This window comes from Portunus trituberculatus, chromosome 40, assembly GCF_017591435.1.
Source record: "Portunus trituberculatus isolate SZX2019 chromosome 40, ASM1759143v1, whole genome shotgun sequence".
Classification (NCBI taxonomy): Eukaryota; Metazoa; Arthropoda; class Malacostraca; order Decapoda; family Portunidae; genus Portunus; species Portunus trituberculatus.
In genome coordinates, this window is record NC_059294.1 from 1,382,501 (window position 1) to 1,410,000 (window position 27,500).

General features: G+C 41.5%; 1 long non-coding RNA gene across 1 annotated transcript in view; it reads right to left on the minus strand.

Moving 5' to 3' along the window:
• Positions 1-27,500, minus strand: part of LOC123516201 — a 330,662-nt gene that overhangs the window by 75,384 nt on the left and 227,778 nt on the right. The window lies entirely within an intron of this gene.

Below are 27,500 nucleotides of genomic sequence, written 5' to 3' on the forward strand. Positions count from 1 at the left end.
TCTTTCACACACACACACACACACACACACACACACACACACACACACACACACACACACACACACACACACACACACACCAAAATTCTATGTATTTATGTCGGAAACATGTACATTAGTCAGGCCCCTTTCATTTCGCAGGTGACGGCGGTGGCGGGGGCTGGTGTGTCTGGGCTTAGCGGAGAAACAAGGGCCAAGGAGGCTCTGTCTGTCACTTGGTTGGCGCCACAAACACACTCCAACACGAAGGCCTTTTCGTGGGACTGACTCGGCAACACTTCTCTGACGCTCCACGTGTTATTCTGTGTCCAATCTTCCCCGAGCAAATCTCGCCAGCCACGAGCTTCTTGATTCCTTTCGTTTAGAATTTTGTTTTGATAGTTAGCCAGCACAGTGAAGGCTCCGTGTGTGTGTGTGTGTGTGTGTGTGTGTGTGTGTGTGTGTGTGTGTGTGTGTGTGTGTGTGTGTGTGTGTGTGTGTGATGTTGCTACTAACTTTCCTTCATCATAATCCAAAATAAAAGGCAAATTTTACCATGAAAGAAGTGACACTTATTACACACCATGAGATGCAAAGCTTCGACTTGTGACCAAGGCAACAAAAGATAAAGCAATGAGAATAGTATGAATTACAACGTATATAAAGAAAGAAGATTTAGGGGAAGTCTAAACAAAATTCACAGAACAGTAATTTCATCACAAAACAAACGGGCGAATTATACCTATTACTATGCATAGGATTCAGCAAAGAGTGTAATTTGTGTGCATGATAGCGCATAATCACACAATGAGGACAAGGAGGATACAGCGAATTAGTGAGGTAAATAATCTCAGACTATAATGTCTTCATGCTATATCTGAATAAATTTCCCTATCCAATTCTATGCAGCGGTGACTTTTATGCTGATGATAGTGATAGCGCGTCTAGACTTTCTCACTAGTGTTATAATTTGGTTTGATTGCGAGATAATAAGAGAGCGAAGCTTCATTCTACCTGTTTCTTTTCATCGCCGAGAAGGTCTTTAACTCCTACCTTCCCTCGCCTTCTCTGTCTCCAGCAGCTGCTGTCTACTATTCCGACTACTTTCAGTGCTACTATCACTTCTATAAAAGTACCGTTCTTTTTATGCTACTGTTACTAGCCTTTGAATAGAAAAAAATAGATGTGAATTCGCGATGTGTGAGAAAAGTGAAAACACAAAAAATCTTCACATCCATATATGTATATATACACGTATATATTCTCTTTTAGGCAGACAAGGTTGAATGCTGCTGTAACTTCTGCATTATTCAGCTCTGGTGTTTTTTTCTATTTGTCTAATTAAATCCTTATTGTGAGCAGCGAATGCTCCTAAGACCTGTGCAATATTTTGTTGGAATCTGGCGACGTTTCGATCCATTCCTTGGATCATCTTCAGGATGAGTGAGGACATCGGTGTGCTGTCCGTCTTATATATGTACGAGAGCGATCGCATATATATATATATATATATATATATATATATATATATATATATATATATATATATATATATATATATATATATATATATATATATATATATATATATATATATATATATATATATATATATATATATATATATATATATATATATATATACCCTCAGTGAGTGATGTGATGATGTCGAGAAAACAAAAGTTGCACAAGAGAGAATAGTTGAGGTCGTTAGGAGCTTCGACGTTCGCAGTTTCACACATGACAAAATAATCGACTGTTGTACATGTAAAACTTCTATGCATTAGGAATTATGATACTCAAACACAGTTAGACTGTAATTAGTGGACTCGTTAACGAGGCAATACTTCCAGTGCAAATATACTTAATGATTCGCAGGTAAATTGGTCTAAGAAATATCTTCAATAAATGTTTGGATATTTGTTACAAGGCGGCAGGCCAGTAAAACACTCCAATCATACCAGCCCGAAAAAAAAGAGAGGCATAAGAGCCCACGACCCAATAACTTTGCACTATTAATTATAAGGCTTTACAAATTATCGCCAGTATATTTAACACCACTCAGCTCCAATCACCTCAGAATATAAACTGGATTTTGCTTTGCACACTTAACATATGATTATGTTGATTCCATTTATCACCCACGACTAGAAATTGTGGAATATATACAACAATGTAAGCGGCAATAAAGTGAGAATCTTAATAAGCATGAATGCGTGATAAAATAGCTTTAGTGAAATATATTCAGTCTTGATAGGAGACACGGAAAATGATCTTAATATGTCTGATATAGTGACATAGTTACACTGCTTTCCTTACCTTTATCAAATTGTTATGTGGAAATGTGGAAATGTTACGATCTACCGTATAACAAGTTATTTCTTTATATTATAATAATAATTTACAATATTAGATTTATAGAAATGTGTCAGATTACACCAATGATACAGCTTCTCTCGTTCCCATGCTTTCCTTACAATATCATGTGAATAAGTTATAATATTGTGAATGGCAATGTTATAAGTTACAATTAAACAAGCTACAATAATGTGATTTACAGTATCATAAGTCACAACTTGATGAGGAAAAGTTTAAAAGGGACGAGTTACAATATGACGAAGAAAAAGTAACACTGCGATGAGTTACAATGTTATGAATGTTTGAAAGTCAGTGGGTGGAAAGCATCATAGTTACCTTGTGTCTGGGCGTGATATTATCTCCACAAATAAATTACTGAGTGATCGAGACCAGATGATGCGAACATTGTAAAGAGCGGAAGTTTGAATAATGACGTCAATGTGATCACGATCAACACTATTTCCTCTTGGTTGACGCTACAGGAAAATCACGACTAGGAGACAAGTTTGATGGAAGAAAAAGAAACATGAAAAAGAGAAATTGTAATATTAGTAATAATAATAACAATTAATAAATAAATAGATAAAATAATGGCCATTTTTTTACCTTTTTTATGTATCTCATTTTTGCATTTGGGATTACTTTTTCATCACTTTCTTTTTTTCCTTAGTCGATCTGACATAAATAGAACAACAACTAAAAACAACACAAAAAGATAAACAACCCAAGCCATCCTAGTGAAACAGATAAATATATAAATAAACAAGCTACAGCCATACGTGCAATACATCCATACCTTGAAAACATCCATGCATTTGCAATAACTCAATTCTCTACATTCCACAAAACACATCACACTCAGATACTTATTATAAAAAAGAATTATCACGCAACCAAATAGTCAAATGTGGAAGATTAATAGAGGCCTTGAACTACAGAGAGAGGAGAGCAGGGTAATGGATCAGACAGCTAACTCAACCTGACGACATTCTGGATTGTAACCGGGAAAAAAAATGTACCACTGCAGATTATGTTACGTGTGTGAATACCAACAGAAGGACGATTGTGACGCCGGAATGCCAATGCGGAGACACCACGAGGAGGAGAGGTAAGCAAGACAATAATATAAAGATTGCATATCAGAAAATTCGAAGGAACGAGTATGATGGACGAATAGCTGAGAAGATGAGCGGATAAAGATGTGAAAGGTGATTTGTCTTGCGGGAGAACTGTGGTGGTTGGCAAGGAATAGCAATAACAATGCTCATCCCACTCCTGCTCCTGCTCGTACTCCTGTTGCTGTTCCTGCTGCTGTTGCTGATGATGTTGCTGTTGTTGCTACTGCCCAGATGTTACTCTTAGTATTGCTATTTATATCATTATTGCTATTGTTGCTACTACAAACTTCTACAATCTATATTAAATATCTGTCATCGTTTGTTATTGCTCTTATAATAGTAACAATAAATATAAAAATGAGAACAATAAGAATACTAATCATTATTAATCTCAATATTGTTGTTCTTCATCTTATTATTATCATTATTATTATTATTATTATTATTATTATTATTATTATTATTATTATTATTATTATTTTTGTTATTGTTGTTAAAACATTTAGACAAGTTGGAGAAGGAGGTGAAAAGAAACACAGGTGCAGAGAGGTGAGTTTATTCCCGACTAGTTTCACTGTTGCTTCTTCAGGGGATCTGGGAAGTTCTCCTGAAGAGGCATACAGCGAAACTGTTACAATTATTATCATCATCATTATCATCGTCATTATGACGATTTATTATTACTCTTACTATAATGTTAAGAACAACAGCAGCAACAACAACAACAATAACAACATAAAAACAGTGGAATACGTAGAATCAAGGACAAAAAAAAAAAACATGAAATAACAAAGAGAGAAAGAAGACAATAACCAGTAGTAAAACAAGACTTCTCCAATTTATTAATCACAACAAGAAAAAAGCATTGTAACTCAATAAGAAAAAACATATCATCAAGTAATATTAACTGCAGAAATGAAACAAGACGAGCAAGCTAATACAAGGAAACCAAGAACACCTGAAGAACAACAGTGAGACACATCAACGGATGAAGACAAACCGCATTAAACACTCAAGACTCGAGACATGAAGGTAAGACAGAAACAAAATGAGACTGGTAACATATCTAGCGAGAAAAGGATCGCGTGCAAGGAATGCCCACCGTTTGATTCACTGCAGTGTTATTGCTCACAGCCTGCAAAGAAATGCAGTCACTCTTGTACCTCTCAGCCTCGGATCAGAAAAGGAAGAGGGAACGTGAGAAACTCCCTTAAGTATATGTATATGTGTGCCTTTTTGCAGTGCCTTATGGGTTAGTACATTTTTATAGTACCTTGTGTGTGTGTGTGTGTGTGTGTGTGTGTGTGTGTGTGTGTGTGTGTGTGTGTGTGTGTGTGTGTGTGTGTGTTCTATAATAATGTGCATAAATCAACTATCATTTCCTGTAGCCTTGAACTATGAACCTGCCATGATACATTCCTTCACAGTTTGTTTTCTCTCCACTTCACTGGTACCGTACTCCACTCTCCTAAAGTCTTCCTGATTTAGCAGAGTTGACACACCTTGCTATGTAATAGTTATAAAAAATCATTTATTTCTGCTGTGTGTGTATGGATATGTTAAATAAATGAATATATATATATATATATATATATATATATATATATATATATATATATATATATATATATATATATATATATATATATATATATATATATATATATATATATATATATATATATATATATATATATATATATATATATATATACTTTATGTTTATGTTATGGCCGCCTTATAACAGACACTGGAAGGAAACATTATAAGCAAAGCAAGCAAGTACAATATTATAAATTATAATAAATTATAATTACTTTGATCACATACAGATTGTAAATACACACAGTGAGCACATCGCTCACACATAATAAATTCAACATCAACCTTTCAGACATAAAAGTGCAAAGCCAGAATCGCTGTCAATATTTTCTATTGTGAAGTCGCGCAGCTTGAAGAATGAGGGACACGGGATGTCTGTTTTGGACACCACACGCTTGCGGTCTGGGTCACACACGTCTGGGCTGGATTTTCTTCCCTTTGGATGCTCAGATCACAAGCACACAAAAAGATTTTCTGTGTGGACGTGATTCCTGAATTTCGGTCACCTTAACTTTTGCATGGATGGTCTCCGAGTCTTTTCCAAGCGGCTGACTGCTCAACGGTGCTTGCAGATTCTGAAGGAAGATATTATCACGATCTAAAAATGTGACCCTTAATGTGAATCGGTGCCGCCACGCTCAACAGGCTGTTAATAAGATGCAGGTGATAGGTGATGCGAGGTGCAGTTGGTAGGAAGTTTATCACCTGTCTGTCTTGCAACTAAGGTAGGTAAACAAAAGCATTCTGTTCGGTGATATGTCGAGATAGTACTAATGAAAGTGCGTCTGGCATAACACCAAATAGCCGGAGACTGCAGCTTTCTCATTTTCATCCCAGTTCGAAATTTTTTGCCATTATTTTCGTTTGAGATGCTTTGGCCACCCAGAACTGGGGCGTCGTGGGAACCAGGGCTCGGAGGCTAAAACATCGTTCATTTTGTGGTGTTGTAATCAAGGTGGCCATGTTAGGTCCGGCAGGCGTCGCCGACATCCATTTTTCGAACCCAGACTGATACGAGTTGAAGTGACGTGTGTTGGAGTTTTGCCTCCCCCGCACGCAGCCTGCCAGCGGTCGCCTTTGTGTGAGCCGAGTTGTTACGAGAACAAGCTCTTCTTAAGCTAAGAATTACTTAATTCCCTTTTCATGCACTATAGACAATATTATTTTATACAATACAACTTGTGATAAACCAAATAGAAATTACAGAAAAGACTAATGAATACCATAAGAAGTGTTGCATATAATACGACTTATGTGTATTGTTCCTGAGGCCATGACTCTCGTCAAAGCTCCGCGAGTCTCAGGTGTGAAGGCCAATTAGTGCAGGTGGGTGCCCCCTTTGTCTCCTCCATGGGCCGCAAGGCATGCCGGGACTGGCGGGCTAATTAACTTGTGATTAATTATTCTATCTTTTTTATTCCATTACCACGTGTTCTCGTTTTAGGCTCCCATCTACTTACTTATCGATTATCTCGTTTTCTTTCCATTCATTTGGCCTCCCTAACGATCCCTGCTTGGCCGAGGGATGCTCCACCGCACCGAGTCATTACGATCTGATGAGAACGTGAGGGTGATGGACGAGGATTTACTATACCTGGCGATTCCTGATTCCTAAATATGATGGCGCTTTTTACGCGGCATCAGACATATCCCATTTTCTGTGACAATCGATCTGTGGGCCACGAGAAATGAGAAAGAACTCTTTACACATCCCAGAAATGTGACCGCAGTGAGGTTAGTCAGATACTTTCACCGACACTCTCATATCGTTAAGTCTGAAAAGTAACGATGCATTTTTGAGAGGCCGGCATACGTGCTTGGGAGAATATGGCTGTTTGTATGCTCGCCATGACAAGCGTGGATGCGAGCCTGAAGGTTTGCCTCTACTGGGACGCTCGCTCCATCTTTCAGGCTCCACAAACCACCAATATTTGCACGAATCTCCTTTCTTGGGAGTGCGGCGCTTGTTTGTCAGTGTTTCTTATTCTGCCATAACTAGACCATGGCCAGACAGAGTACATTGGAATCCGAGCGCCTCCTTTCCTCTGCCTTATTCCGCATCATGATACTTCAAGGAAACTGTATGTGATTTCTAGTTTCCTAAAGGTGGCAACGGAGATTAGGCGCGTCGTTCTTGTTTACAGGGGAGTGAAAGGGATTGCTTCATCTCTGGATCTTCACTGCTCGTCGCGTCTTGCCTCAGATGGCGCAGGATTAGCAGGATGATAGCACGATAATCCTCAGCTTGAAGAACAGTGAGAATCTTGAGTAGTGGAAGCTTAAGTCAGCATATTCTCTCTCTCTCTCTCTCTCTCTCTCTCTCTCTCTCTCTCTCTCTCTCTCTCTCTCTCTCTCTCTGTTATTACACCAGGACAGTTGAGAAATATCTGGAAAGTTGGGTGTTAAGAGAAGTATTTGTAGAAGGCGGGGCGGCGAGCGCACTGAGGGATCCGGATGGGAAATGATAAGCTGAGTCTGCCCAACAGTTCTCTGCTTTTGGTCATTCTGCTAAGTGTTGAAGACGCCAGTATCTTGTTGATGTATCGGCAGCATTAAGATTTTCAACACTTTTCTCTGTGTGCTGATCATCCATCGGAATTTACTAAGATGTTTGCCTAATAAATGGAGGAGGAGCGCGCCCTATCTATACACACACACACACACACACACACACACACACACACACACACACACACACACACACTTATTACCCGCTGTTGCGCCAAAAGAGGGAATACCGTGAGGAAACATTTCCAGTCTGCACACTTAACTCGTTGCTTGGGTCTGACCGCTCGACGCCCTCACTCGGGGAGACTTAATGTTGTTGTAAATAATGGTGAATTCTTTACAAATTTATCACTATAAATTACATGAAATAGTTAGGCACAGCTGTACGAATAATGAAGTTTTTAATAGTATGATTTGCACTCTTGTTTCTCCTTTGGTGTTTTGCTATATCTTACTCGTTCATGAAATAATCAAACATATATGTGAAACTTTTGTATTTGAAATGTCATAAGCACAAAACTGAAATAACATTATCGCTTCCATCCAAGGACTAATTTACGTTGTTTTGTTAGTTAAGGTGTAGATTATTTTTTTTCATTAACTTCACTATTAATTCCTTCATTGAATAGATCAGGATATATAATGCAAACATGTCTTTCCCCGAAATAAATAATCACTAACTGATAATCATTAGGCTAAGGATATTTCCATAATACACATATCATTATTCACCATTATTCACATTTTTTTTTAAAGCAAATCAAATGCGCTTAACAGTGTAATATTCAAATCGACAACGTCATTCTGGTCAGCACAAACTCTTCAAATTTATCCAGAAATGCAAAATATTCAAAGCAACAGACTGGAAAAGAAAATAAGCAAACATTTTCTCATTAATTATCATCTCTTATCTCCATACTCACTTCTGTATCACTGGGAATACAATGCTGCATCGGAGAAACTTACACTTCCTTGTCTCTCTCTTCCTCACCGCTTCTATTGACATCTTTCCCTTTCTTTGTATTCATTTCTTTACCAATTTTTTTATTCATTCCCACCAGACATTTGATTTTTAACATCTTTCCTGCTCTATCTGCTCTTCCTCCTTCTCCTTCTCTCTTTTACGTTTGCCTTTCTTTTTCTTCCTTCTTTCTTTCTCCTTCTCTTATTCTTCTCCACCCTTATTTTAACCTCCCACTCATCCTCTTTCTCCTCTCCCTCTTTCTGCTTTTCTTCACCCTCTTCCTCCTCATATTTCCACTTTACCTCTTTTCTTTGTATTTCTTCCTTCCTGTCATATTTCAGGCAGGTGAGATGAAGACACCAGGCGCCCCAAGATAAGGCCACAGTCATACCCCAATTTGCGCACGGGTAGCAAAGCATATCCAAGTGTGCAAATTTCAAGCTCGGATGGAAGAGGATGATGAAAATGCGACGTCTATGAGGGAAAATTACGAGACGAGGAAGTATTTTTCAAACCTAAACATATATTAGGACGCCAGCCACGTAATAAATATATAGCACATCTTATCGCGAATCCCACGTAAGGTAAAGAGGGACTGTCCGCAAGACCGTTCCTGCATTGATCTAGTGTGTGGTTAAGTCTACTTCAAGGAGATAAAAGTGTACGGGGGTCGCTTGGCGGGAACAGAGAGGCACCGCACACAGCAAGGGAGGCGTGGGGAACCTTCTTAATAAGATTATGTGTTTCCACTCCCAGACCTGCGGATGTTGCTGCACCTCTCACCTAAGCAGCCGATAGATTAACGATTGTGTACGAAACAACCCTTAGTGATGGTCATATGCTTTCCTTACCTATTAAAACTGACTCCATGAATAATAACTGATGTGTAGTACGGGCCTCGAAGGAACTCACTGAAAGGATTTACCTCAGTGTTTGTCTTTTCAGGTTTCTCTTTGTGCACTTCGTTTTCTCGCAGGAAGAGGTTGCTATTTTAAATACTTCCTGATGTGTGCTGATTCCCTATCCTCTATACACCTTATGTTAATCAACGTATTTCAAGTTCTCCTTCCCTTCCACCTCCTCCTCCTTCTCCTCCTTATCCTCTGTCTTCTTCCCCTTTTGTTCTTTTATTGTACTCTGTTAATGTGTTCTTGTTTCCTACTTTCTATGCGCCTTTTCTTCTCGTGTTCGTCCTCCAAGTCTAAACTTTTACTCCCCTTCTTCATCCTCCTCATCTTCATTTCTACTTTACTCTCGTGACTTTTCCCCTTTAGCTAATTAGTAATAGTTCTCAAACAGCCTGTAGGGGCCAAAAGTCTGTTGCTGTTTGATTATCCTTTGAAGTACTTTACAATCCCTCTTCTATTTCTTTTTCTTCGTGTTTTTTTTTTCTTTTTCCACATTCTCCTCCTTTCCTGCCTTTTCTCCTTTCTCTAAATATATTTCATAAATTATTAGTATTTTGCAAATCACGTTTTCATTTTTTACCTCTTCCCTGTTATCTTTCACCCTATTTCTTTTCTGACGCTTTTCTTATTTTTTTTTTTCCTACATGTCTTTCCCACCCTGACTATCTCGGTCCGATTTTTGTTTCTTCTGAGCGCTCTGCAATTCATCACGACACGGAAGTCTCCTCCTGCAGACACGTGATTCACGCTTCCATAGTTCTGACCATGAGAGAGAGAGAGAGAGAGAGAGAGAGAGAGAGAGAGAGAGAGAGAGAGAGAGAGAGAGAGAATTTCGGCATTATTTCTTTTCATCCCAGTCCTTCAATCTTTTCCAGCCTCTTCAGTTAGTCCTTATAAATCATAATGATACGTAATTTCTTCCTCTTCCTCCTTCTCCTTCTCCTCCTCTCCTCCTTTTCACGCTCATAATTCACTATTCTTTATATCCCAAGCATCCTTCCTCCTACGTGTATTTCTCTAGTCATGCGTCCTGCCTCCTCTCTCTCTCTCTCTCTCTCTCTCTCTCTCTCTCTCTCTCTCTCTCTCTCTCTCTCTCTCTGCATAAGTTTTGTTCCCCGCGACCCTCGAGGCGGAGGTTAACAAAGGAAGGAGAGTAGAGACAGACGACCCCAGGCGACTGTATAACACGGATTTCCCACAGCCGCCCCTGGGATGCGGACTCTCTCTCTCTCTCTCTCTCTCTCTCTCTCTCTCTCTCTCTCTCTCTCTCTCTCTCTCTCTCTCTCTCTCTCTCTCTCTCTCTCTCTCTCTCTCTCTCTCTCTCTCTCTCTCTCTCCACGCCCACCCACCCACATCCAAGACCAGTTTTTCTGCCTGCTACGTCACAAAAATACGTATTGGAAATCATGAAAAAATCTTGGTTTTGCTTCGTTTCTTTATCGATCGTAGGTGTGTGTGTGGGTGTGAGTGGAAGGAAGGTGGTTGTGGATGAAAAGGCGGAATTGCAGGCTGGATGAGTGGATCCATGGATGTGAATATGTGTGTGGGATGTTGAATGCATGGGAGTAAGTAGTTGGGTGGATGGTAGATGAGTGTTGGTGTGTGGAGGAATGTAGCGTGGTTGGGTGAGTGGATGGAGGTGAGTGGTGTGTCTGAATGTGGGTATAAGTTGTCGGATGGGTTGGTGTGTGTGTGTGTGTGTGTGTGTGTGTGTGTGTGTGTGTGTGTGTGTGTGTGTGTGTGTGTGTGTGTGTGTGTGTGTGTGTAATTCACCTCAGTCGTCTGCTGGTCACCCAGTCAGCCCTCTCCATTACGGAGCGAGCTCAGAGCTCATAAACCGATCTTCCGGTAGGACTAAAACACACTTCACACACCGGAAAGAGAGGCCACAACCCCTCGAGTTACATCCCGTACCTATTTACTGCTAGGTGGACAAGGGCTACACATTAAGAGGATTGCCCATTTGCCTCGCCGTTTCCGGGGACTCGAACCCGGACCCTCTCGGTTGTGAGCAGAGCGTGCTAACCACTACATTACGTGTGTGTGTGTGTGTGTGTGTGTGTGTGTGTGTGTGTGTGTGTGTGTGTGTGTGTGCGTGTGCGTGTGCGTGTGCGTGTGTATGTGTGTGTGTGGATGTAAGCAGATGATAAACACACACACACACACACACACACACACACACACACACACACACACACACACACACACACACACACACACACACACACACACACACACGGAGCCTAACTCCCAACCTAGTTCCCATCACTATCTTTAAAGGTAATAGATACTGATACAGATTTCTCCCTCTTGAAATTAATGATTAGCACCAAACCCATCATTACAACAATAGATTTAATTACTACCTTCAGCCTACCCACCTTACTCTTGAGGAGGTTACGGCAGACAGCGACATGACCCCCTCCATCCATACCCCCCCCAAAAAAAAAGAGGCAGAGAGAGAGAGATGTAGGAGAAAATAATAATAACACTAGTAATGAATCATTGCCTCCACTTGGCTCGACACGATGCTCGGCCACACCTGCGCAAGGCGTGGGAAACTAGCATTATCCTGCGTGTTGTGGGTCAGATTGAAGCCCATCAGAAATTCATTGGTTCACATATTGTGGGTTAATACACACGGGCGGGTGATGAAGGCCAATGTCAATCATAGGATGTCGCTATTAACGGGAGCAGACACAAGAAGAGGAGGGGCAGGAATAGGAGGGGCATGATCAGGAGGATCAGGAAGAGGAGAAAGAGAAGTAGGAGGAGGAGGTAGCGGTGTAAGAGTTTTAATATCACTTGCTCTGACCTTGATCGATGTTACAGTGGAAAAAAAAAAAGAAAGTGAAAAATGAAATACTGAAGCAACACACCCAAATTACAGTACTGGAGACAGAGAGAGAGAGAGAGAGAGAGAGAGAGAGAGAGAGAGAGAGAGAGAGAGAGAGAGAGAGAGAGAGAGAGAGAGAGAGAGAGAGAGAGAGAGAGAGAGTCGTAGAAGTAGTAGTAATAGTACGCAGAAAGACAAACTGCTAGATAGACAAACAGATAACAATATAGACGGAAGGAGAGATAATATAGTGAGATAAATTAATATCCAGTGAGACACGTAGATAAAGAGATAATAAGCGTAAGAAGGGTTAATACGCACGCAAAACCACCATCATTTATCAGCTAAGAGCAAAATAGTACAACAGTAAATATATAGCGAGAGAAAACACCCACAAAAAAAATGTAAATGATGACTTGGAAATGAAAGTCAACATGATAAAAAGAACAAAAAAAAAAATGGATGAGAAATTAAATGCTGTCAATGAGTAAATAATGAGAGAGAGAGAGAGAGAGAGAGAGAGAGAGAGAGAGAGAGAGAGAGAGAGAGAGAGAGAGAGAGAGAGAGAGAGAGAGAGAGAGAGAGAGAGAGAGAGAGAGAGAGAGAGAGAGAGAGAAGGAAATAGCGACCGACAGATACCACAAAATCAGGGGAACGATACGAAATCACAGAACGGAAAGACTGGATAACCGAGGAACAATAATCTGATTAGCCTCCAGTAAGACCCAGCCAGCCTTTCGATGACCCAGCCGTGCAAACACTCGAGCATTACGCAACTCTTAAATAACCCAACCCTACTATCTGGATTGGGAAATATGGGCATGTAGAGCACAGAGAAAAGCAATGATAAGTAAGTGTAAAAATTCAATGTCTTTCAACTAGTGTTTGGTAATAGCCTGGGTGAGTCCATTACTTAGCACAGGGGAGGAAGGGACGGTAGGCAGCCCATTAGCAAGAACACTGACTCCTTCGCCAATAACATGCATTCTGATTGTGAAACTCGATGGAAAACTAGAAATCAGTGATGTGGAAGTGATAGAAGCAGCAGTAAGGGTAATGGAACAAGGAAGAAATAGGTGGATGGGTTGCGACTCATACACTTGTTCTCGCTGCTTGTGCCACTTATTACAGTAACACCACAGAGGCTTTGCTACACTATCTGCCCCGCTCCCAGGCCTTCCAGCAACCATGAAACACTTATCTCATCCCTGGACAGCTGAAATGGTTTGAGGAGTTTTAATATCGCCAACAAACACAAACAGAGAAACTCTATCTAATGCTAACGCCAGGATACAACTAAGTGATTGCCTCTGAAGATTACATATTCACCCAAAGTTACAATTCACGTACTCAGTCGCTGTTAGGAGAAAATGTTACAGAAAACTTGGAATGTTCTTTTAGTAATGATACCTGTAGAAAATAAAATTACAGTAAAGACAATCGGTCAAAGGAGGAGGAGGAGGAGGAGGAGGAGGAGGAGGAGGAGGAGGAGGAGGAGGAGGAGGAGGAGGAGGAGGTTCCTGTTAAGGTAGGGAGACTAGGGACAAGCCAGCGTGATATTAAAATGTCTGACTTACGATTTGCGTTCCCTCCCTTCATTGGACAATATTAGGTAGAATATTTATATGTATTTTTTACAATACGGGTGAATGGATGAGAGAGAGAGAGAGAGAGAGAGAGAGAGAGAGAGAGAGAGAGAGAGAGAGAGAGAGAGAGAGAGAGAGAGAATAATTTTAAAAGATCATTCTTATAAATGAAACCTCAAAGAGAGGTTTGTATCAACACTCACCATCACCACTGTTATTGTCACCACCACTGCCATCACAACCTTAATCATCACAACTACGACGTTCACCACCACACACATTGCCAATACTATCACCACCACCATCCTTATCACTGCTATAATAACTAACTTTCTTTTCATCACTACCATTATCAAAATCGTTTAAATGACAATCACTAAAACTATTATTACCTATTTTCATCCTATTTAAATCTGCTCTCATGAATACGACTGGGTAATATTAGTATAAATAGAAAACAGTATAGAGGATTATGTATCTGCATCAAGACACTTCTTACCTTACCTGAGTACCCAGAGATGCTTTCACTTGAGAGAAATTATAAGCAGAGGTACTAAAAACCTTGAATTACTCGAGTATTGGTTGATGTCTTACCAGTGTATGTCGTTTGACCGAGGTGTTGTGGCGTCTTAGCCTTTCAATCCCTTGACACTGTACTATAGATATGCGCTTCACAATTGTAACAAGTATGAGAAGAACCCACACACACATCATAGGGCTAATACTCAATATAGCTGTCTTTTGCCTATCCAAACCATCTCTACCTCCATTAAACCAATATTTTCAGTCCTTGAAACTGCATTACATTTAGCAGAATTATGTCATTGAAGTAACTCACGGCTCATAAAGATTAAGAATTTATCACCCAACAACCACAGAGTTCAGACTGGTCACTAAAAAAAAGTACCACGGAAAAAAAACTGCAATATACCAATGCATCTTTCAAGAGGGAATGTAAAAGGTTGAGAAAAATAACCTACATTGAATACGACCCAAAAAAATCTGAAAAATGAGACAGAATCGACGCCGCTGGGAGGGTTAGGAAGTAAACGGTCAGCATTTGGACATCACACACACAAGAAAAGTCTTAACTCAAGCGCAATATTATGCACAAGTAATGATTAGAAAGGAAGCGTTCAGGGACTTGCTTTGTTAAGAGCAGCCAAATAAATATTCAGCAGCTTTCACCCGTCCCTACCAGACTCTCGCTGGGGAGTCGTCAGGTCCATCTCGCCACAACTTTGATGCTTTATTGGAGCTTCAAGAAAATAACCTTTCCCCTCAGAAAAAAAGGAGAAAGAGAGAAAATTCACGAATTCTGTATGCAATAACTTGGCTTGTTTTGCTGCGTGATTTTTAGAAAGGTCACAAAACGAACCTTCCACAACACAGCACACTTGTTTCTATTCCGTCATTCACTTCCTCCTGCTTGTATGTATTTGCGTGTGTGTGTGTGTGTGTGTGTGTGTGTGTGTGTGTGTGTGTGTGTGTGTGTGTGTGTGTGTGTGTGTGTGTGTGTGTGTGTGTGTGTGTGTGTGTGTGTGTGTGTGTGTGTGTGTGTGTGTGTGTGTGTGTGTGTGTGTGTGTGTGTTTACACATCTGGGCTCGTACAAACGTCTGTTCATCACTCAGTACCTCCCGTGTCCATGTGTTTGTGTCTCTGTCAATCTGTACGTGCACGAGGCAATCACCACAAACACTAATTTCCAAACAAGGCAAGTGACATACATTCCACAAATCAACGTATACTTACAGAAATTCATCCAATTCAGCTAATTTTGTTTAACGACAAGGATTCCATGTCGCTTTTAAAATACACCCTTATAAAACTAAGCCTCAGATTACAATTACAAATACGAGTACTCTAATCTCAAACATCATGTCCACGTACACGCATCAATGAACGAGGATTCGGACACAGAAGTAGATCCACAAAACTCACCTTAACTATTTGTTCCCCAGATGGCATTGAGATTATCAGGTATACTATTATTATTATCATCTTGGATCTCTCCCTTTACTAATTGTGAGAGAGAGAGAGAGAGAGAGAGAGAGAGAGAGAGAGAGAGAGAGAGAGAGAGAGAGAGAGAGAGAGAGAGAGAGAGAGAGAGAGAGAGAGAGAGAGAGAGAGAGAGAGAGAGAGACGTCTTCTGTGAATATTCCAGTAATTTATGTGATCCTGCCTGAGCTGCTTCAAGTCCCGCTGGTCAGTCCTTATGAGGAAATTTAATACTGAAAATAATGAATCGGTATTTTGAAGTATTTGACGTAAAACACGGTACATTTTACGTGTACACTTCGCTCGTTTGTCTTCAGGACCTATAGGCCACTAGGACGCTTCAGAGAGAGAGAGAGAGAGAGAGAGAGAGAGAGAGAGAGAGAGAGAGAGAGAGAGAGAGAGAGAGAGAGAGAGAGAGAGAGAGAGAGAGAGAGAGAGAGAGAGAGAGAGAGAGAGATTGTTCATACATACTGACTGACAGACAGACTGACAGACTAACTCAGAAACAAGAACACAAAAGACAATTACACAAAGACAAAACAAAAACGGAAAATAATAGAAAAAAAACAGAGATAGATACACAGAAAAAAAATAAAGAGACAGTCAACCACAAACAGAAAGCCAAGCACAGATCATTCTCAGAAGACGCGTAGGCAAACAGAAAAGATAAAAAATAAAAACGACAGAGTTCATAACAAAAAAATAAATAGATACGAGCCACAAAAGAGAGACAGAGAGACAGAGAGACAGAGAGAGAGAGAGAGAGAGAGAGAGAGAGAGAGAGAGAGAGTGTTACAGACAGACAGACGAAAAAAAAACGAGGGCAGGGCAAACTACATACACACACGAGGCACAAGTCAAGCTAAGAGATGAGAAAGAGGAAGCGACTGTAACTCAAACGACCTTTTATCACCAGATCATAAGGTGAGGGAGAAAGACGACGCTGGTAAGAGGACAGGAGTTTATCAGCATTAATGGACTGGCAGCGGGGACTCCACCAGGTCAGCACACCGAGACAGGGAGTTGAACAAAAAAGAAGGAAGAAAACCAACCACCTTTGCCTTCAGCCACTCCTTCAGGTCACACGGGAAGGGAAGGATCACGCAGGTCAACGGGTGGAGTGAGTCGAAGGCTTTAGACAGTGTGGGAAACAAGTGAAGGGGCAGGAGAGAAAAAAAAAAAGTCAAACGTATAAGAAAGATGGAAGAACTTTAAACGCACAACTAAGAACACAAGAGTTAAGGCGAAAACAAAAGGGGAAGAAAACAATAGAAAAAAAGTTCAAGATTTGATGAAGGTTTTTGTTTTTGCTTTCTTTTTTCAATGACAAAAAATAAACACAAAAGGCAAGAGAACAAGAGAACAAGAGAAAGAGAAAGAGAGAGAGAGAGAGAGAGAGAGAGAGAGAGAGAGAGAGAGAGAGAGAGTATAGCACAGTGTATCGGCCATTAAGAAGCAAAATTTCACGCTCTTATTATTCAGATGAAAACTTTAGCGTCTCTCTCTCTCTCTCTCTCTCTCTCTCTCTCTCTCTCTCAGTGAATGTCATGGAAGAGTGAGTTTCCGGTTATTTTCTCGAGTGTTTTGTGGGGAAAAGATGAAGTGATGCTGGACAGAGAGAGAGAGAGAGAGAGAGAGAGAGAGAGAGAGAGAGAGAGAGAGAGAGAGAGAGAGAGAGAGAGAGAGAGAGAGAGAGAGAGAGAGAGAGAGAGAGAGAGAGAGAGAGACATTTTACCGATCTGAGGAACAAAGACAGTACAGAGGATGAGTTGACAAACATGAAACATATTATTGCCTTGAAAAACAACAATAGGAACTTGCCTTCATTGGAAAGCGAGGAATGCGGGACAGCTACCAAGGAAAACAATCAGCGTATTGTATCCCTAATGCTCAGGTAAGTACACACCATGAAAAATCAAGAAACTGAAATTCTCTGTCCCTAAGAGAAAAAAAAAAAAAAGAAAGAGAGAGGAAGAGAGAGAGAGAAAAAAGTAAGCTAATGTGTATATACTTGAACCCTTTTTGGTGTGTCCCTTTATGGTAGCGTGGCAGCTTCCCTTGTATACTTGTCTTTTCTTCCCTATATCTTTGTCTCTCGCTCTTCGTTCTTGTTAAAAAAAAACGACAAATGTTGGGAGTGCTCAGTGAAATTCCACGAGCTTGAGCAAATTGGGAATGTGTGTCGGCGTCACCTTCTTCCCGCACTAGCGAGGGAAAGGTATGAGACATTCTCCTATATAGACTGCTGGAGTGCGAGGGACGTATCAGACCTTCCCCGGACTGTGTGCTCTGGGTGCGAGAAAAACTGCTGAGGTTGAAAACTGCACGGTGGGATTGCGAAGGAAGAAATGAAAGGTGGTTTAGTAACAGATGGAAGAGTTGTGGGAGAGGAAAATGAAAAGAGAAGGAAGATAGGATAAGATAGGATTGAGATTAGTAGTAGTTGTGGCAGAGAATACAAGCAGCAAAATGATAAGATAGAGAAAATAAAGTACCAGGAGAGAGAGATGGAAAATGAAGATGAAATGAAGTAAGAAAAGAAGATAAGATATATTGAGTAGCAGTAGTAATTGACAAGAAAAAGAAGACTGATGAAGTAAAGAAAGAGAAAAGATAGATTACAGAGAGAGAGAGAGAGAGAGAGAGAGAGAGAGAGAGAGAGAGAGAGAGAGAGAGAGAGAGAGAGAGAGAGAGAGAGAGAGAGAGAGAGAGAGAGAGAGAAAAATAACAGAGAAAATAAACGTAAAATAATCACAACATAAAGAAAAACAGACAACTTAAAAGACAAAGAAACAAAACCCACACGAAACAAAAACACAACTGATGAAAAAGAACTCAGTTGGACGAAAAAGAAGAATGAATTCCACCCCCGCATCTCCCGTCCACTTGTTTCATGACCTTCCGCTGCCCCTTCTTTCCCCTTCACTTGGACCCCGCGTCTCTCCTTCCCTTCAGCAATGGCGGGCGTTGTTCAGTCCCCCCTCACATCCAGGTCACGAGACAAAGGCGGCCTCGAGTTGGGGTCTGGCCTGCTGGAGGTCTCTCTGACTCTCTCACAGTGGGCAGCGTGTGTGTCGTCCACTAAAGAATGCTTCCTTCGCTATTATTATTCAGCGGTGTTCAGTCCAGCGTGGGAGACATCCAGAAGAGGGCGACGGAATCTAGACGTGTTCGGGGACAGCTCTTGGAATCTGGAGTCCCATGTACTGAGATCGAAAGGCATCTTGAAGCACCGGAGAGTTCATGGAGTTATCTGTGTGAGTCTCTTGGTGTTCCGCGTTATCTGGCTTTGATATGCATAAGCTCCATTAAATAGCAGCCAGCATCAGTTGTGGATATAATTTGCAAAAGCGTCAAGGTTTTTTGATAAAGATGGTAGTATTTTATTCCGCGTCATTGTGTTTTTCGAGTATCAGCAGAGTTCGAGACTCGTGTGGGAGGGTGGCTGGCTTTTCTGGATGCACGTGAGGGGTGGTCTCCAGATGGCTATTGTCTGCTCAAAGGAGAGTTGACAGACAAATCTAAACATTATGCTCGCTTCTGTTCAGCACAAACACCCGCACCGTTTCGGCAATAACTTTCATTATGCAAATCTGCCTCTTAGCATTGTTGGCGCAGGACCTTCCCGGCCACGCGGCTCCGTCACATTCCTGCTCGAGGGGGTCACCGTGACGAATTTTCTGAGGCCTCCTAATCTGGTGGCTCCCCTTCTCCTTCTACTTCTCCTCCTCCCTCCACCTACCCACTCCACCTCTCTATCCATCGGTTGATTAGTCGAGTCATTTGGCGTGAAAGTTTTGCATCTATAATTAATTTGCCGCCATCCATCACATAGTACAATTTACGTTATGATGAGTCTGCCTGACAATCGTTCCCCTGCATTGTCTTCCATCAAGCCGCGACTTCCCGGCGCCGCATTCTCTCGGTCTTCGATTTGACTGATTTAAAGGAAAATGACCAAGATGGACGTGGCGATGATTTTCCTGTGAGTTAAATATCAATGATTTATCGATATTAATAAAGTCAAGGATTAGAAAACTGTCGATTCAAAATGAAAGAATAAAACAAGTGAGAGGCTCGACATTTGCAAATCAAATATGAAATTTATTCAAGACTTCAAGTCCTCTAATAGCTTTCCCAAATCTTTCCTTGTTTTCATCTTTATTTTGACGTAAATTAGGAGGAGCACACTCACGGACGGCGTTTATCGTATTCCCCAAAAACTGAAAGCAAAACAAAAACCGAAGGGAATGTCATGATGCGAGTCAAACGCGGACATGACAACACACAGTTTGCTCAAGTCCTCGCCGCCGCCAGCCCTTCCTTCCGTGTTGACCACTATCACCATCTTATTTTTTCTCCGCCCCGACGTAATGTTGACTCAAAATGAAAGAAAAAAAAATAGGAAAAAAAGATAGCGAGGAGTACAAGGAAGCGGAGAACGACATTAGCATTTCCCTAAAGAAGGAGCCATGTTGTCTTATGATAATCCCGCTCGTGTATGGAGAGGAGCGGGCAAGCAAGCAAGAAACTCCCTCACACTTTTCAATGGCTTGCCGCTGGAGTCCTCGTGGGCTAAGAGGTGAGGAGGCAAAGCTTGACTCTTGATAATATTGCGTTTTGCAGCTTTTAGTGCATCAAGAAATATGGAAATGGTAAAATAAGAATGTGTAAAAGATAACTGAGTTTTGATGGCAGAGAACAAAGGTTGTATTTGTGGGTCATCAGCGGACAAAGACATGATTTTTTTATTGCGTATATAGCAAGTGAAAGGTATAGGGTACTGAAAAGAATAACATGAAATTGAGTTTAAAGAATTAATAACAATATTTGTCTCCTAACAGAAGACAAAGATTATTCACTTTGTTTTTTAATCCCACTTCATAGTTTGGAGTGAGTGCAGACGTTACTAATCCATTATGTAAGAGTTCAGCTCATCCTTCACCTCGTGGCATTCAACCTAAACCCTCTGGTCACACGGAAACCCCGAGAGTGTCCAGTTTAACAGCTTCCCTACAGCCTCCTGGACCATAGTCTGGGTGTTAGGTAGCTCTCCCGGCCTGGCAGGTATTTATGTATTCTCCCACAGGACGGCAGGGCACCGGGTCATCAGATTCCGCAGGTCATTAGAAAGTCTCACACAGGAATCCGGTTCCAAGGTAATAACCACAGATTACTCCATTTCCAGGTAGTTCGTTGTTTTTACGATATGAATTAGATCACGTGTGTGGTTTGTTCCTCACGGTAAATTCTTCTTGGGTGATCTAAAAGACTAATGGCATTCACACGTTATTCCCATCAGGTACAGCTGACCCACGAGTAACCGGGTCTTCAAGACATATTTTGCCTCCCCATACGTCTAGCGGTGATCAGGGCAGCGTGTTGTCCCTGCAGGTCGCCAGGTACACAGGTACTCCTATAGGTCGTCAGGTACTCCCTCACAAAGACTAGTTCCTACAATCTCTTCATCTGATTAATTCATCGGCGACGGAGCCTCTCGGCTGACACGCGGCGAGAACAGACCACGGGACCTCGCCCAGCAGCAAATATTCGTTGAGGGTGTCACGGATGCGGATAACAATAACCTTAACTCCCCTCCCTTCCCCAGTACAGGTCACTTGCAGATCATTCTGGCCACAAACTCAACCCCGCCCACCTGTATGACCAGACCTGACCTCCCCGACACAATGACCACCTTCTCGCTCCTTCATACCCTCTCGTCAGCGTCAATATGGCCGGCCAAACTCCCACACCACATAACACAGCACATCGCTGTGCCGCCCATCAGGAACAAACCGTTAAAAAGTGATGCGCGAGCGTGTTTGCAAGTACCAGATAATATGTTTTGTGTGAGTTGACCTTGATTTCATCTTCAGAAGAATATCAACAATTCCTTACATGCATGCATGCATACACACACACACACACACACACACACACACACACACACACACACACACACACACACACACACACACACATACACATATATATATATATATATATATATATATATATATATATATATATATATATATATATATATATATATATATATATATCACGATGAAAATACAGCGCACACCAAGACATATTCACAAATACATTATAAGGAAAGTTATCTGAAAGGAAGAATGACTGGACACATTTTGTCTCCGCCTCTCTCTCTTTCCATTCATTCGTTCATTTTCAGTGTTGTCCGCCCACCACGGCCTGGGCGGTAGCGTGGTCTTCGTGTTAAGGATATGAATGGTTCTTTAACTTATGAGGTTGAATAATTGCTGCTAATAAGTAAAAATTTTTTTTTTTGGACTAGCCACTATATTGTAGAAAAAGAACTTTTCTTTGCATTGGTGAACATGTGTAGTACATAATTTATGAGATCAATAGTGTCAAACAAGTTAAGAGGGAGAAGATTAGAAAACAATACCAATCCCGTCACTGAGGTTAATAATGATCCTGTAATCAGGGAGGCTCTTATCCGGCCCACGCGAGCCACACTCAGGTAAACAAAGCCAGAAGACGAACGGCCGCCGCTGATGACCCTCCACCAGCATCCCCCACCTCATCACCCCTCTCCCCCTCTCACCAGACTCTCTGCCACAAGCCACCCCACAGCGGCCGCCACTCTCTCTCTCTCTCTCTCTCTCTCTCTCTCTCTCTCTCTCTCTCCTTTCAACAGGACCTACATATGTAATTACCTGGAGAACAGTTTTCGATCATTATCTTATTATCTCATTGGCATACCCACAGGTGACTAGCGTAGAGGCTGAGCTCTGCCCGCGCGCGCACACACACGCACACACACACACACACACACACACACACACACACACACACACACACACACAAAGGAAACAAAAATCAAGGAAAAGTTAAGAATTTGTGATATGACTAATGACTTCTTATATGCAGACAACATTGATTAATATGCAGTGTTAATGTGATATGCAATTTGCGCGATTCCCTATTTCGTTACAACTCCACAAAGCCGTAAACCTGCGTACAGACTTGCCTTTGATCAGTACGTTAATTGGACACAAAATTATATCTCATGCCTTGAGAGCTAAAGTATGATTTATCACAACAGGTCCCGCTGGTAAGAAAGGTGTTATGGAGGCAAGATTAAGTGTGTCCCTAGGTCCAACACTGGCGACAGAGGAACAGAAGCATAATACCACAATAACATAAGAAAATAAGGATGCTGCCAGAAACCGTCAGATAAATTCAATAGAAGACATCAATAAAATAATAAAAAAAAAAAGTAAAAGCCACTGCTGGTTGAGGTATAGTGAGCTGGCAGACACACTTAGGTCATGGAAACATCGAATATGAGATTTAACGAGATGAAACGGGATCATGAAAAATGGAAATCCTGCTTCACTGAAAGACATTTGGTCATTATAACAGGAATCTGAAAGGTTATCAGTATCCAGGGAGTAAAGGGAATTATTCCTGCCGGTGCACATTCTTCTTTGCCCCCTCTCTGCCTCCCCGTCTTTCTTTCCCACCCTCTCTCCCTCCCTCCCTCCCTTCATACGACCGCCAAGTCCGTGTTCCTCATAACTCTCTCGGCCGCCCTCCCTCCTCTCGGTCCACCACCTCGCTTCCATCCATCACGCACCGTCTCCTTGCTCCACTCCTCCATTTTTCAAGACTCCGCCAACATCCTACTGAGCCCTTGGAGTCTTTACTCTTTACAGAAGTGTGTGAGTGACCTTCCTTACGCCTTCCTTGAGGTTTTGAATGGAGAATTAAATGTCTCTACGAATTTGTCTACTTTTTCCTTTTTCTTTGTCGGTACATTTGAAATACATTGCATAAAAAAAATACAAAATGGAATCATATAAGATAGAATCCAGCGTGGTAATAACGAACACAAATACTGGTAACAAATGAGACTTCAAGCAGGCAATCTACTGACTTAACAACACAATCATTCCATTAAGATATGAAGGTATACGTCTATCTAACTTATATATACGAGGATGGCAAGGTGTATATAACTACATACTTCTGAAAATAACCATATTTCTTCTCAGAAAATTATTTAATAGAGCTAAAGCATTTAAACATTATAGATTCAATAGAGTTAATACACCTAGACATTATTTGTTCAAACAAGTGTGTGTGTGTGTGTGTGTGTGTGTGTGTGTGTGTGTGTGTGTGTGTGTGTGTGTGTGTGTGTGTGTGTGTGTGTGTGTGTGTGTGTGTGTGTGTGTGTGTGTGTGTGTGTGGTGAGTATATGTGTACATGTGCTCGCGCGCGCTATTCGATCCTTAAGCTATTCACTTTACAAGTACTAATTTGTCCATTTACTCCTGCGCCGCTGCCTACCTCGGTCCCCTCCCCTCTTTCGTCCCATCTGCCCCCATCCTGCCTCCCACATCCCGGCACCCTCACGTAATAAGGGACGCGGGTGACTCCCATCCCCTACCTGACCTTTCACCTCACGCCTCCGACTCTCACTAAAAGTAATCTACCCGCTCCAAAGCCCCGCCCCCTTGTGTAAAGAGGGGGAGGATGGCGGCTACAGAAGCGTCTCCCAGTCAGGTGGCTCTGTGGGCCTGTGGGCTGTGGGCTCACTCGTCGGGACGACCCTCACTCACCATACCCCGCTCTCCCTCCCATCTGCTCCCTATCACCCGTACCCATCTCGTAACTTTGGCAGAAACATGCTCCTATTGGAATATACTTGAAATTAAGATCGTAAAGTATAGACAGACCCGCCTTCACCCGTGTACAAAATTCATAAGCTTATGAGCAAAAAGGGAATAAAACTATGAATGAAAATATGGCTAATGGGTGTCCTCCTTCTGGACAAGCTGGTGGTGGTCGTGATGGCGGGTCCCTCTGGAGTTCACTCACCATATTCATGCATAATAACTACGCCGTGGTGCTGCTGATGGCCGTCTGGCGCTGATAACCATCGATTTCTACTTTATGTATGATCGGAAAGTGCTCCATTGTCAGTATATTTCACAGTGAGTGCGGCCGCATTTTGGGGTTTATAGATGCGCCGTCCTCTTATTTCACCTGGAGGCTTCAGCTGTCCATCGCACTCCCTCCTTAATGCTCAGTTGCGAGGTGATTAACTGAGAGAGCTTCAAAAATATTCGGTGAGTGGAAAGAACGTCCGGGTAAGTCAGTGTCCTCCTTCCTCTCGACCCTCTACACTATGGTTAAATTTCTATATATTTTTTTTCTTTCCGATACCCTCACATAAATCGTTTTTTTTTTCTTTCCTCATGTTTCTAACTGTAATTCTATTCATAATTCGCTAATTTATATATGAAGGCTTGTGGGTTTTCAGCCCGCTATTTATGGCAGCAGTGTCTGGCATAGGATCACCTTATTCATAAACTTTTACATTTATCTTCACTTCATCCAACACTTCCTAGTGAAAATTGTAGGGATTTGGAACGGTATCTTCGAGGTTTCAGTTTAGCGTCACAATGTAAAACACGTTCATTAAGATTTATGTAATAAATTGAAATAGTCCTTGTGAATATAGAAGTCTGTACTAACACAAGATTTTCATAATGGTATCTCCTCTCTGTGCGTATCACAAAGTAAAACAAAGGATCACAAAAGAAGAAAAAAGGAGAAAAAACTGTAGATATTTTGGTTCTTACTAATGCTTCCGTGATAAACTACACCTTCTAATCCAACGCACAGAATTCAGGATAGCCAAGACGAGGTTAGGAGTGCAGGATGAGGCTCTCCGTTACCTGAGAGCACTTGGCAAAACTTGAGCACCGTCAGCCTCCAATGGGACTCGAGCACCGTAACCTTCCCTCACAGCATCTCATCATGTGCTCACCGCCATGTTATTGCTGCAGCATCTACGTGATATACATCCTATTACATACCTTGTGGCTTCATAGCACGGCCCGCTTCCCTCAGCTAATGAGCACACCTGGGATCTACTTTATATTAATTAGTTCCACTGCCTTGTGTCGACACACCAAATCTGGTGATGACGCCTAATGTAGATACTCGTGGTGCCTTGTTGGAATAAACCCGAGATCACAACGTAGCAAATCAAAGTAAAGACCTTAAAATTGGACTTGACTAAGTAAAAAAAAACGCAATCTACACGCCACCAACAAGTCAACGCCGGCGTGGACGAGCGGTTATTGGCTGATCTGTACACGCAAGACTACAGCGTTGATCAGTAAGCGCGGGGAGTGTGAAGAACCAGCGCGAGGCAATGATAAGCTGGTGGCCGATAATGATAAACTCCCGCCTTATATTGATCACACGCCTGGCTGGAGCGAAATCAACAGGTAGAAAAGACGAACGAGGCAGGTGGAATTGGAATGGACGAGGCGGCTGCTAAGACTCCGGTTGTGGGTAGTGAGCAGTCCAGCGCTCAATTATCCGGTTATTACGCCTGTACAAGGAGAGCCAAGTGCGTGCCAGCTCCCCTTGTGCGACGGCATTATCACTTATCCGGAGCGAGTGATGATGGATGAACGGGAAATTATACAAGTTTTATTATTCCTGTGTGTGTGTGTGTGTGTGTGTGTGTGTGTGTGTGTGTGTGTGTGTGTGTGTGTGTGTGTGTGTGTGTGTGTGTGTGTGTGTGTGTGTGTGTGTGTGTCATGTAATGTTTACATTATAACTTCACGGCTATTTCTCTTGCACAACAAACCTAGACCCTTTTAGACTTTAAGAGGTTAATTTTCAAGCTATTTATTTATGATTCTAAAACTTCTTACAGCGTTTATGTTATAATTTCACCGTCACATGTTTTATACAACGCAAGTCATTCCCCTCAACAATAACTTTCACACTATTCTCCATTTTTTCTTCAAACATCTTTGCTTGCAGCACCACTAGAGTTTTACAGCCCGCCTACTTATCTTCCTCCCCCGAGAGTCTTGCCCCACGCACGCCCCCACGAGTCAACCTCCTCCTTCACTAAACACTCCATTCCACAGGTTCGCATGCTCCTCCCTCTGCATCTGTTCTGTCACCATGAAAACATGTAACAACCTTCTTAACCTGTTCGTCAGATTTTTTTTCCTTTATTTTTTTTGCACTGTTATTACTTTTACTACATCTATTACTACCACCATCACAACTACTATTACTACTACTACTACTACTACTACTACTACTACTACTACTACTACTACTACTACTACTACTACTACTAGTAGTAGTACTACTGCTACTATTACAACTACTATTAATACTACTATTACTTCTTCTTCTTCAACTACTACTACTATTATTACTACTACTACTACTACTACTAGTAGTAGTAGTAGTAGTAGTAGTAGTAGTAGTAGTAGTAGTAGTAGTAGTAGTAGTAGTAGTAGTAGTAGCAGTAATAGTACTACTCGTTGACTTATGAGCATTTATTCAAAATTCAAGATCTAGATTTTTCTTTACTATACTATCTCTCTCTCTCTCTCTCTCTCTCTCTCTCTCTCTCTCTCTCTCTCTCTCTCTCTCTCTCTCTCTCTGATGCGGCTCAGCGCCAGAGGAAAGTGGATACATGCAGCAAGATATTGACACACTGTAACACAATATTCAAAAATCTATATTGACGTGATCTTTGTGACCTTGACTCAGGGAGTGCATCTCATATTAGGGAAGCTGAGGGGTTATCTTCTCTTTCTCTCTCTCTC